Source organism: Protopterus annectens, chromosome 8.part0 (genome assembly GCF_019279795.1).
Source record: "Protopterus annectens isolate FY-2018-M chromosome 8.part0, PAN1.0, whole genome shotgun sequence".
In the NCBI taxonomy this organism is placed as follows: domain Eukaryota; kingdom Metazoa; phylum Chordata; order Ceratodontiformes; family Protopteridae; genus Protopterus; species Protopterus annectens.
In genome coordinates this window covers 490,961,964-490,974,263 of record NC_056741.1, presented here as the reverse complement: position 1 = coordinate 490,974,263, position 12,300 = coordinate 490,961,964, and positions in this window count along the sequence as shown.

Sequence of the window (12,300 nt, the reverse complement as noted above, 5' to 3'; positions counted from 1 at the left end):
GCGACCACAGGGAGGACATGCAGACTCCACACAGAAGGCACCCCAGCCGAGGATCGAACTGGAGAACCTCTTGCTGTGAGATGACAATGCTAACCACTGCACCACCTAAATACTTAAATGAATACACCCTATTTCTTACCAAATACCAGTATGGCTATAACTAGTCAGAAGTATACATGCACTCCTTTCTCTCACAGATTTTAGTTTAACATCAGTGGTCAAAGCATTTCTAACAGGAGCTACAGTTACTGACATTAAAAATGGACTCAGCCAACTTTATCGCAGCTTTATTAATTCTCAAGTTTCTGTGAAAACTGGACTTATTATTATTTTCTGTTTCAGAAGCTATCTAACTAACAGATCTTTTAGAGTTAAACTATGACTAAGCTATCAGCCCTTGTACAGACTTTGGCTAGTGAGAAAAAGTGAGTAAATAAGAAATAGGCATATGATATGTGCTGTGACTTCCTTGAGGTACATATTCACTCTGCTAAGATTCAAACTGAAAAGTGAAGTGTACCATATGACTGACATACAAGTTCTCTAGCATTAGAGCTATATGTTCAAATAGAACATTCACATTTTAAAAATGATAAAATGTTTTTATTATGTAAGTCTGTTCTTTAGCACAAATTATATTAAACTGATCATTTAGAAATAAATGTTAAGCGTGCGCTCTGCATGTCATGGGCTGTTTGTATCAAACTGGTAATCTATACATGTTCAAAAAGCTTTTTTTATAATGTAACTTTCATTCCTTAGTATCATTTTAAAACTGTGAGGGGATTCAATCTATTTCTCTGAATTCTTCAACTCTCTTTCATATCCACAGCACAGTTTGTGCCCCTGCCTCCTACCTAGCAGTTTGACCATATAGTTAACATCACTGACCTTTCTTACCACCTTGTAGGGTTCCTCCCAAGTTGCCTGCAGCTTGTTGTGTCTGACTGGAATGAGAACCATCATCTGCTGCCCTACAGCACCTTTTTCTATTGTTGGGCTTCTGCCAGGTTCTCCTGAGCCAAGCTCATGAGCTCCCTGAGCCTTACCCTGAGGTTTAGGGCATATGCCACAACAGACTCCTTGTGAGATTCACACTGACCCTCCCACTCATCTCAAATCAAATCTAGAGGTCCCCTCACCTTATGCCCATACAGCAACTCAAAGGGTGAAAAACCTATGGATTCCTGGGGCACCTCTCTCTAAGCAAACAACAAATGGGTCAAATAGTTGTCCCACTCCCTCTTAAACTGGTCTGCAAATGCCTGTAGTATGGACTTGAGCATAGAGTTTAACCTCTCAAAAAGACCATTAGTGTTGAAATGGTAGGGGGTAGTCTTTAAGCACTTCACCCCACAGTACTTCCACAGACAAGCCAGCAGGTCTGATGTGAAAATGGCACCTCTGTCAGTCAGTATTTTCTTTGGAAAACCTACCCTGCTGAACATTTCTAACAAAGCATTTGCCAGCTTTTCTGCCTCAGTAGAGGATAGAGCCACTGCTTTAGGGTATCTGATAGCATAATCTACTACCATTAGGATATACTTTCTCCCTGTGGAACTTGGGGTACTTAGAGGCCCCACAATATCCATAGCTATCCTCTGAAATGGCTCCTGATTCACAGGCAAAGGCATCAAAGGAGCTTTCATCCTGTCTTTGGCCTTGCCTACTTTTGCCTACTTTTGGCACTGCTTACAGGTCCTGCACTACTCTGTTACATCTCTGGAAATCCCAGGCCAATAAAAGTTCTGCATAATACATCTCTTTGTACTTTTTATGCCCATATGAGCTGCAAAGGAAATATCATGGGTTATGGCGAGAAGTACCAGATGGTAGGTTCTGGGCACTAAAAATTCTCTCACCAACTAGCCCTCTCTCAGGGGTCTACTCTCTATACAGTAACCCTTTGTCCCAGCATACAGATTCCCCCTTCCCTTGAAAATCAGTTGCCTCACTAGCTACCTCTCTCAGGTCTTGTAATGTAGGGTCTGAGAGCTGAACCTGTCTCAACTCTCTCTTAGTAACTCTTCCCAGCTTCCCCTTCTACAGAAAGTCTGGTATTCTCTGACAGTGATGCCTCATTGTCATCCTGGGTACTACTACTACTCACCTCTCCAGTCAGTCTGTCCAGGGGAACATCAGTACCTACAAGCAGCTGTGGCTCACCTTCAGTCTCACTGCTACATGGTAGCTCCCTCACTGAAGTAACCACCTCGCCAGTCCTGGCTGCAAGTGTGCGGTCTGTCTGGGTCTCCCCCAGGCTAACAGACTCACATGCTTGTCTCCAAGCCTGACTGTGTGTAACTGCATGCACACATGGTACTGCATTATTAAAATCATTCCCTATCAAGACATCTGCAGGGATATCGTCAAACAAGCTACTTGCTGGCTTCCTTTTCCACCCTCCCAGTGAAGGTAAACCCTAGCCAAGGGTATTTGGAATGTAGTCCCTCCTAAAACTTTGACTGGAGTAGACAGGCCAAGCAAGTAGTTCTCTTCTGTAACCATTGCAGGCTTCACAATTGTTAGGTCAGAGGCTGTGTCTCTCTCAGCCATGGCCTCTTTCCCATTCACTAAGATAGGATATAACCTCTTGTGGTAGTTTGGTACCCTTGTTGTTTTGAGACAACTTACTGTTGGCATTTTGTCATTCCCATTTACTGGCTCTCCCACCTTTTGTTCCCCACCTTGCTTCCATGGACATCTATATGCTACATGGCCCCACTGGTTGCACTGAAAACATTTAATTCTTGGTCCTGGATATGTACCTGGACTAGTGGCTTCATCTGTTACTGGTGAACACTGTTGGGGCAGTCTGGGCTGCCCACCATGGGTTCCCTTAGACACTGGGTGCCCCTTTCCTGTGCAGTGATGCCCTGCTACTAGGTATAGGCATCTCTTCTTCTCAAACTCACCTGCAGTAGTGCATTGTCTATGAGCTAACCATATTCTTATTTCCTCAGGCAAAGTGCTAAGGGTTTGTTCCCTCACCAAAAGGTCTACCAGACCTTCAAAAGTGGTGACCTGACATCCATTCATCTACCTATGAAAATAAGTCCTTAGTTTGGCAACATATTCACACACACTTTCATCTGCCTTGCTTCTATGCTCATAAAACATTTCCTATAAATTTCAGGTGTTAACTTAAAACATTCTAACAAACACATTTTGACTATATTATAAGTTAAGCAATCAGTGTCAGACAGTTTAGAAATTACAGTTGCAGTTTTACCATGGAGTAAGGTCAACATTATACTGTTTAAATACATATGAATGAAACTATCAAAATTATCCCATTCTGTAAATTGTGGAAGAAATTTACTGACCTTTGTTTCTTCTGGGGTTTGGTCACTCCCTTCCCCATTGCCTCCATGGCCCTGACAAAGAGTCAGCATCTCCTTTTCGCATTGCCTCTGCCTCTCCTTCTCCTCAGCTTCCAGTCATTGGAGTTTCTCAGTTTCCTCAGCCTTCAGACATTCCAGTTTCTCATTTTCCTCAGTCTCTAGACATCTCAGTTTCTTTGCTGCCTCTATTTTCAAATGCTTGGCCTCCAGCTCAAGTCTCTTTAACTCCAGATGGATTATTTAAGACTTCTGTAGAAAGGTTGAACTGTCCATTTTCTGAGAATTGTACATTACCAAGGCAAGTCTGATTGACCTTCTGGCTGCTATTCTGTGATGCAGCTAGGACTAAAGCTGCAATCATGTCTGCTTTACTCAGGTCAGTATGAACCAGTCCTTCAGCCTGGCACATTTCACCCAACTTGTTCCCTGTTAGCTTGCCATACTCCTCTGCTGATATGCTTGCCTGCCATCCCTGACTAACTAAGCTAACAAAAAAAAAAAAACAATTGTGATATGAACTCTGAATGTTCACTGTGTGGCTGACTGAGACTACAAACACCTTCAGTGACCACTGTACACAGGCTACATGAATTCAGTAGACACACCACTACAAGTCAATTAATATGTGATGTGGCTATCTCACTGCCAATTAATTAATATGCAATGTGGATATCCCACCACTGTTAACCAATTAATATGTGATGTCCCAGCACTGGCCTAGTAATCAAAGAGCCTCAATCCTCACCACTGGCAATAGTGAGGGATGCACACAATGGAAGAATGACAAGTACACACACACAGTAAAGTGCAATTTCCCTTAAGAGCATACAGAGACCACAGTCAGTCTTGGCTGGTTTCTATCGCTTTCTCCAGATCCACAATAAGACTCCCCACTGCCACAGCTATAGGGTTGAGATCTCAGCTGAGTGGTGAAGCCAAAACCTCCAGCACCCTCTCTGTTCAACCAGTGCTTCATGTCCCTGCCCAAGTAGCTGACACACACACACACACACACTTTAAGATTTGATTAATATACAAACACACACACACATGCACACACACACACACACATGCACACACACGCACACACATGCACACACACACACACACACACACACACACACACACACACACACACACACACACACACACACACACACACACACGCACACACACACACACACACACCTGGGAAAGGCTGGCACAGGTTTACTAGCTATGCCCCCTTCTGCCCAGACTATAATATAGTAATCACTGCCACCAACTACTCTTTATTATCTACTATAAGGCCCTTGGCAAAGGGTGTCCAATCCTACTGTGTAATGGTACTATTAATCCAAATGGAATTTTTTACCAAGCGCCAGGCTATTTAGGAGTTGCCTGTACAGTGTCACCAAATACATATCCAAGTACTCTAACATATTAAATATGTCTCACAAATATCAGCCACAAAGACAGGTTTAAATATATTTAATAATAAATAATAAAAGATCAAGATGATAGTCAATCAACACAGTTACTTCAGAGTTCAAAATCACAGGAAATATTTTAAAACAACATTGCAAGACAGTCTCAAATAAATACAGAAAAAAATCTAAACTAATTTTTACTATATTCCTGTCTATATCTAAGAGAGATACTATGCCCTGAATCTTACTTGAAAAGCAAATGCAGATGATGATGATGATGAGTGAATGTTTCCAGGTCAGACAAAATACAAAATGCACAGTCTCTCTCTGATAGAGTTCTTAAATTAATATCAAATATTACTGCTAAGTTAGCTTAGATGACATCACTTTTGTCAGCTGACTTCAGTTCCCAGGCTAAAACAGAAACTAACAGAATTTAACATTTCTGTGTGAAAAATATGTATCTCCGAGATGTTTGCTCACAACTGGAAGTCGTAAAACAATAAAACACTTTTACATTTTAGTCCTGGTAATTACTTCTCTCCAAGACAACAGAAAAAATCTCTAGCTCTAGACATTGTGTCTGCTTCACTAAAACTGACAGATAACACATTCACAAAACAATTTCAACTTATTTTCTTGATATTTTGTAAGTTAATTTTCTATGTTCCAGCAGGGTATGCTGTGATTACATTCTTGAAGCTCAATATATAACATACAGTTCTGTATAGATCATATCAATATTCACAAATAACATAATTATTTACAAAATTCCAGATAGCTGGGCTGGCAAAGTCACACAGAGCACCACGACAAATGGCCAAAACAGTTGACTTATATAATTCTTCCCGTATAGGGCACCATGTAGAGTCTGTGCTGCTGCCCACAGCTCCATTCATTTTGGTGAATTTGAGATGGAAATACTTAACTGGGAGGAATCCTTCAAAGACACAGGAAGACCATACAAAATGCAAACAAGTATTGGCAGGAGGTCATGATCAAATGGGAGACAGAGACCTTAATCATTATGCCAACTGGTCTTCACTCAAATCCCGATGTGATAATCCTGAATATAAGCTACACTAGGATATACAATTTCTAGCATTCAAAATACTGAAAGGGAAAGTACTGTGGATGAATGGTACACTAAGATTTGATAGTGTAATGTGCAGTAAGGCACAGGATTTAGATTTTGCTGGGAATTTTCAAATGGTCATATTATAATAATGTAGTGTTAGAGTGTTAATGTTTCAAAATGGTTTTCTCATAAATGTGGTAATCTGTTCATTAGTTGAGGATTTAAGTGGTCAGGGAGAGGGAGTGAAGTAGAAAATGGCTAACCTAGGTTACACAGTTGGCAGGGCGCGAAGGAACCAGCTATTCATGCTCTTTGGATGTACTTATATGCAGACTCTGTAGTGATTTGGCCATCTTCATGAAGCAATTCTTAGCATCGTACCGTCTTAGTTAATAAACCATAAATATAAGTAGGTCATTTTTAACATCTGTTTTCTGCCTTTTCTGTTTTTTTTTTTTTTTATTTAACATTGCATTAAAAATTTTTAATGCAAAAATGGTAATATATGTCCCATGTCACACAGAGAATATACATTTCAGTATTACATATCTTTTTTTTTAATTCAGTTTTCAAAACCACTTACAATTACTCTATAAGTACTTAAAAAAGAAAGTAATAGATATACCTGTTGTTTTAAAGTCATGTTTATTCAGTAGAAAGACACCTTGGATTATCTTTTATGCCCACTGCAGGTCTTTCTGCTACAAATAATAATTACATTTAACTAAATTTGCCTGCATTTTATAACACTTTATTTTGGTTTCATCTTTCCCCAAGTTCTAATGATATTGCAAACTATTGTAATGGTTATTTTCACCTTGACCAGACTGCAGTGACAGTAACTTTTTAGAAATGTTTTTGATTTGGGGTGAACTTCTTTAATAAATGCAATAGCAGACAATATAAGCTAGAAATCACTTTACTGGCTGAGTCACTATGACATGACTGATGAGGTCACACAGCTGATAAAATAATCATTGAATTGGTTTACGTCTCTAAAACAAAATAAATCAATAAATAAAATTCTTTATCTGTCTGGCATCTCTCCATCAAGGTCAAGGCAGTTGTTTAGTATTACAGATCAGAAGCTAACTACTGTCTTAAACCTAATCAAGCACACAGATCTGTAAATAAAAAAAAAAGTCTTAAAGCAGAACAGAAAAACATGCAAAGGTCTAAGTTAATAATTAAATAGAAGTGGCATCAGAGAACAGTGGCGGCTGGTAACTTCAAATTAAAGGGGGGGGTGTAGGAGACAGCTGAATGGGTGGGGCTAATGCGAAGGGGTATGACCAACTAGAAAGGGGAGCTATGCTCAAAACCACAAAAATTGGAACTTTAATTAAATACGCTGCCCTGGGTGCCAAACTGTCATTATGAGAGTCCAATCAAGACAAAATGAAGTGTAGAAGAAAAAAATATTTCAGTGACTGGCTGCATGACATCTTACTTAATATCTAGATGGAAACAAAAAGGTTGTAAGGCATGAAAAACTAAATTACTTTTTAAATACATTACGGGAATACCAGTCAAAGTCAAGTATAAGAAAAACAAGCAGCACTCAACTCAAACCACTTCTCCTTGCACTGCAGTTCTAATTATAATTTATATTCAGCTTTATTAAAGTACAAAGTAATATGCTGAAAATAGCAATCTCTGTGATACCCCCACTTGTAAAAATTTGTTTTATCCAAAAAAGACCTGCTGCCTGACAACAACTATCTAGCTGTTTCATGGGAAAAACATGATCAAAGTAAAAAATGAACAGCAAACAAGAAACAAGCTCAAGATAAATTGCTTAAAGGATTACTGCACAGGTTATAGACCACACATGATAGATTGGCATTCTATTCAGTTTACGGGTAAAGCCTGCAAAGATGACTTCAAGTTACCAACAAAGGTAATGAGCTTCTTAAAATACTGTAATCTTGTCCTTTATTACAAATACTGTCATATGCATTTCAATACCCAAGGCTTTTACATTATCTAGTTATGTAAGTATTCTCTGCATGGCAACAACAAAAAGGCTTTCAATGTTGGTAATTCTTTAACAGTATGCTTATTAAAATGTACTTGCATCTTACAATCTCAGACAAGCTTACCTGATGGTCATGAAAGCACTGCTACTTAAACACAGAGCAACTGGCACTTTCTGAATAATAAGAAGCATAAATCAACAGTATAAAAATATGACAGAAAACCAGAACATTCTGCAAAATCAAACAAGGACAGATGAAAAGCCACTGTAGTCTACCTTGGATGGGGGGATACTCTGCACACTTACACTGCATAACTGCTCCTTGCCTTGCTTGGACACATCCAGAGTCACTACATGAGGGAGTGGGGTGCAACAAGTATGTCACAATTTTAAATGTCTCTGGCTGACTGTGATGGCCCTGACACATTTGTCATACCTTTCAACCTCAGAGCAAGAAGTCTGGACAAAGCCATACATAGAAGTGGGACAAAGGCCCAAAAATAAGGACAATATTTAAATATTGCTCTTATAAACTTTCTAATTGAATAGTAGGTCTTGCATTAGTATGAATTTTCTGAAGGGTATGGAATCTAAAACTCAAATGTCTGTCATTATTTTCTAACTTCAGTCTTTAATGATTTGCCATGAGTTTGTGAGAAAACCAGAATTTTATGAAAAATGGACCAAAAATGTGATGCAAAAATAGAAATAGCCACACAATACAGCTGGGAACCTGTCAAAGAAAGGACACTTTTTTAATATTAGCACTGTTAACTTGAGCAGCTGACAAAATAAACAAATCTACATGCATTTCTGAAATAAAAGTAATCTATAACTCTGATTATTACAGTTATTTCTTAATTGTAAACCCTCCACATTTTCTTCCAAAATTGCCATTTTGTGGAGGGATTATTTGAGGGAGAGCAACATTTTGAGCCAAAATTGGGGACAGTTGAGAGGTTTGGATATGCCTAATTCTATAAAGTAATTTATTTGCACGTACCTCTCAACCTGTTAAGGCAGGAAATCTGGAAAAGGCCAAATATATTGGGAGAACATACAAACAGTACTAAAAATTGCTCTTGTATAAACTTAGTTGATAGAATAACAGGTCTTGCTTTAGCATGCATTTTTCTGAAGGTTATGAAGTCTGAAACTCAATGTCTGTCATTATATAGTGACTTAATTCCTAAATGATTTGCCAGAAAACCACACATTTTATGAGGAACAAACCAAAAATAAGAAGCAAAAATCTATTCAATCTGTGAAAATCTGGACAGTTGAGAGGTACAGTTTAGTCGGGGCTGTCTTTGGGTTTGCCGCCCTTCCCCTTCACAAAATCATGGTTGGATGGAACCTCTCCCCTGCAGCCATTCCAATGACGCATTACTTGGCTATTTCACCCTGTTTACCCTAAACTCTGTAATGTGCATACTGCGTTACGTCTATGATGATTTGGATTTCATTTGAAAGTTTTATTTTGCATTTTACAGCACAAACACTAAGATAGCTGCTAAACAATGCAATGCAGTCTTACAATGAAAATAGACTTAGCATTAAAACTTATCTGCCCTTGAAACTCACATTCATTGAAACAGCATTGAAATTCACATTCAAAGAAAATACATTTGGCTAGTATAAAGATTAACTTTGAGCCTTTTTCAAATGATAGGCCCCTTGCACACAAGACATACATGTGTTGTGTGATACACCTTCCTGATTGCATTAAATTATATTCTTTCTATAATACAGTACAGTTGTTAGAGGGTGTTTTAAATTTATTGTTTTGAACATTTTTCCAGTAATCAATGAAACAAAATGCATGCACCAATAGTGACAAAACTGCCCAGTTGAGAACATTTCTATCATAAAAGTCTTCTCAACCTTCTACAATCCACCAGTATCAGGAAATATGCACACTCTCTGCAGAAATAAAAGTCATCTAAATAATTCCACATTAAATAGATCTGTAACTAATGAAGAGGTTGCTGCTAGCAAACAACTTTATATTTCATTGTTTTATCTACAAATAAAGTGCCTGTTATCTTCACCAAAGAGGACATTCTCAGTACGGCAGCATCCACCCGGTGTGGGAGTAGAACCCACAGCCTTGTGCATCAAAAGCAAGTATGCTACCTGTTATGCTATTAATAATGCAAGCAGAATCAGGATAAGCAGCGCTAAACATCTCTTCCCCTGCAGCTCTAAACTCTTTGAAAAATCTACATGACACTCAACTGTACCTCTCAACTTTGCAGCACAAGAAATCTGGAAAAATCCAAAATTTATTGGGGGGCAAAAGCCCAAAAAACAGGGACACATTTTAAACACTGCTTGTATAATCTTGGAAATTTGCTAATATAAAACACTTTGTTATCACCATACATTTCACTGCCAAGACTTGAACCCAGGACCCTGTGCAAAACTGTCAGAGCAACATACCACCATGCCAAATCGGCGGTTATATGAAAGAGAAGAAGACTGAAACTTAAGTGGCTACCATTTAGTGAATTCAGTTCTCACCATAGCTGTCAACCTCTTAGCACAAAACACCTGGACAAAGCCAGTAATGAGGAATACAGCCCTCAAACATATTCAGTGAATTCAGTTCTCACCATAGCTCTCAACCTTAGCACAAAGAACCTGGCCAAAGCCAATAATAGGGGAATGCAGTCCCAAACATAGGGACACATTTCAAATATTCATCTTATAAACTTGCTAGAATAAAAGGTTTTGTGTTACTATGTACTTTTTGAAGAATATGAAGTCTGAAATTCAAATGCCTGTCAATTTAATTTATTTAATATTTGTTAACCAGGAAAGTCTGACTTGGAACAAAAGCCATTTTCAGCAGAGCCCCAGGGAGAAATACTGCAGATACATGTCTTTATAACATGGGAGGACACCAGAGCAATCCCACACACAAACAAAGGAAGGACATGCAGACACCACACAGAAAGCACCCCTGCCAAGAATCAAACCAGAGAATCTCTAGCTGTAAGGCAATAATGCTGCCACTGCACCATCAACTATCTAAGGAATTGAAAATTCAGAAACCACAGATTTTATGAGGAATAGAACAGAACAAAATACGAGGCAAAAATCTGTAAAAGTTTCACAAATGGTGGTGGGTAGGGAATTCAGGCTCTTGTCACCTGCACCCAGGGTACAGGGTTCAAGCCAGATGTATTCTCTAACCACCACCTGAGTTCTCTCTATAGCCACCTTTCACACACACACACACACACACACACACACACACACACACACACACACACACACACACACACACACACACACACACACACACACACACACACACACACATGCCCTGTTCGCTTCATACCTTCAATGATAATAAACTCCAAAGCTGGCTCTGCAATGATAAAATCCACAGCTTCAAAATACACGCACACATACACCCTGTTCGTGTTATACCTTCAATGATAATAAACTCCAAAGCTGGCTCTGCAATGATAATAAAATCCACAGCTTCAGAATCCAACTCCACAACTTCAGCGTTTGTGCCGAAATGCACACTTCCTTTTTCCTGGAACTGGTTGTGAACATTCCAAGACTGCTGACCTTGCAGTCTGATCCCCTTCCAGTCTATGCAGTTAACACCGCATAGACTTCTGGGGCATTGGGGTTCACAGCTGGGGGGCTGCAGTCTGATATCACGAGCCGCCACTGTCAGAGATAGAAGCTTCACAAAGAAAAAGGAAAGGTATTAAGGCTTAAAAATGCACATGCAATGCTAGCTAGTTATTAATTTAAGGGAAATGGTAAATAATATTTACAATTTCATGTGATGGATGGAACTGGACAATTCTCATACAGTTTTTCTTTATGATTATGCATGTGTGAGACACAATCCCTTACAGCAGTATTAGACATATATGAGATATGTAATACAAGACATTTGGTATCAGTATAAATCATTACTTCCCAACCAAAATATATTCAGTTGTTAAAACCTACCAGTACTTAAAACTTATGGTGAACCATATCAAGACACCTTACATATAAAACTTTGAGCAAACATTCTAGACAAAGGTATCTTCAGTGAGGACACAAAGGTCCAAACCAGAAACAGATTTTAAATATAGCATTTATAGAGTTAGAAAGTTGTTAGAATAAAAGGTTTTGCATTAGAATGCATTTTCTGAAGGATATAAATTCTGAAACTCAGATGCTATTATTTAGTGAATATCAGTTCTCAATGATTTGCCAAAAACATAACTTTTTTGAGTTTTTATCTATATTAGAGAAAAATTCACCTCCAGTCTAGCTAGACTGGAGAACTCCATGGTGTTGCTCAGCAGGTTGTTGTGGGTAAGACCCCTATTCAAGTCATAGCCAGTTATAGATCCCCCTCCATGGGTCATGACATGCATGAAACCTACTTGACCAATCTGACAATCCAAATATTACCAAACACTTTGGTTATGGGGATTTCAATTATCTCACCATCAACTGGGAAAACTATAT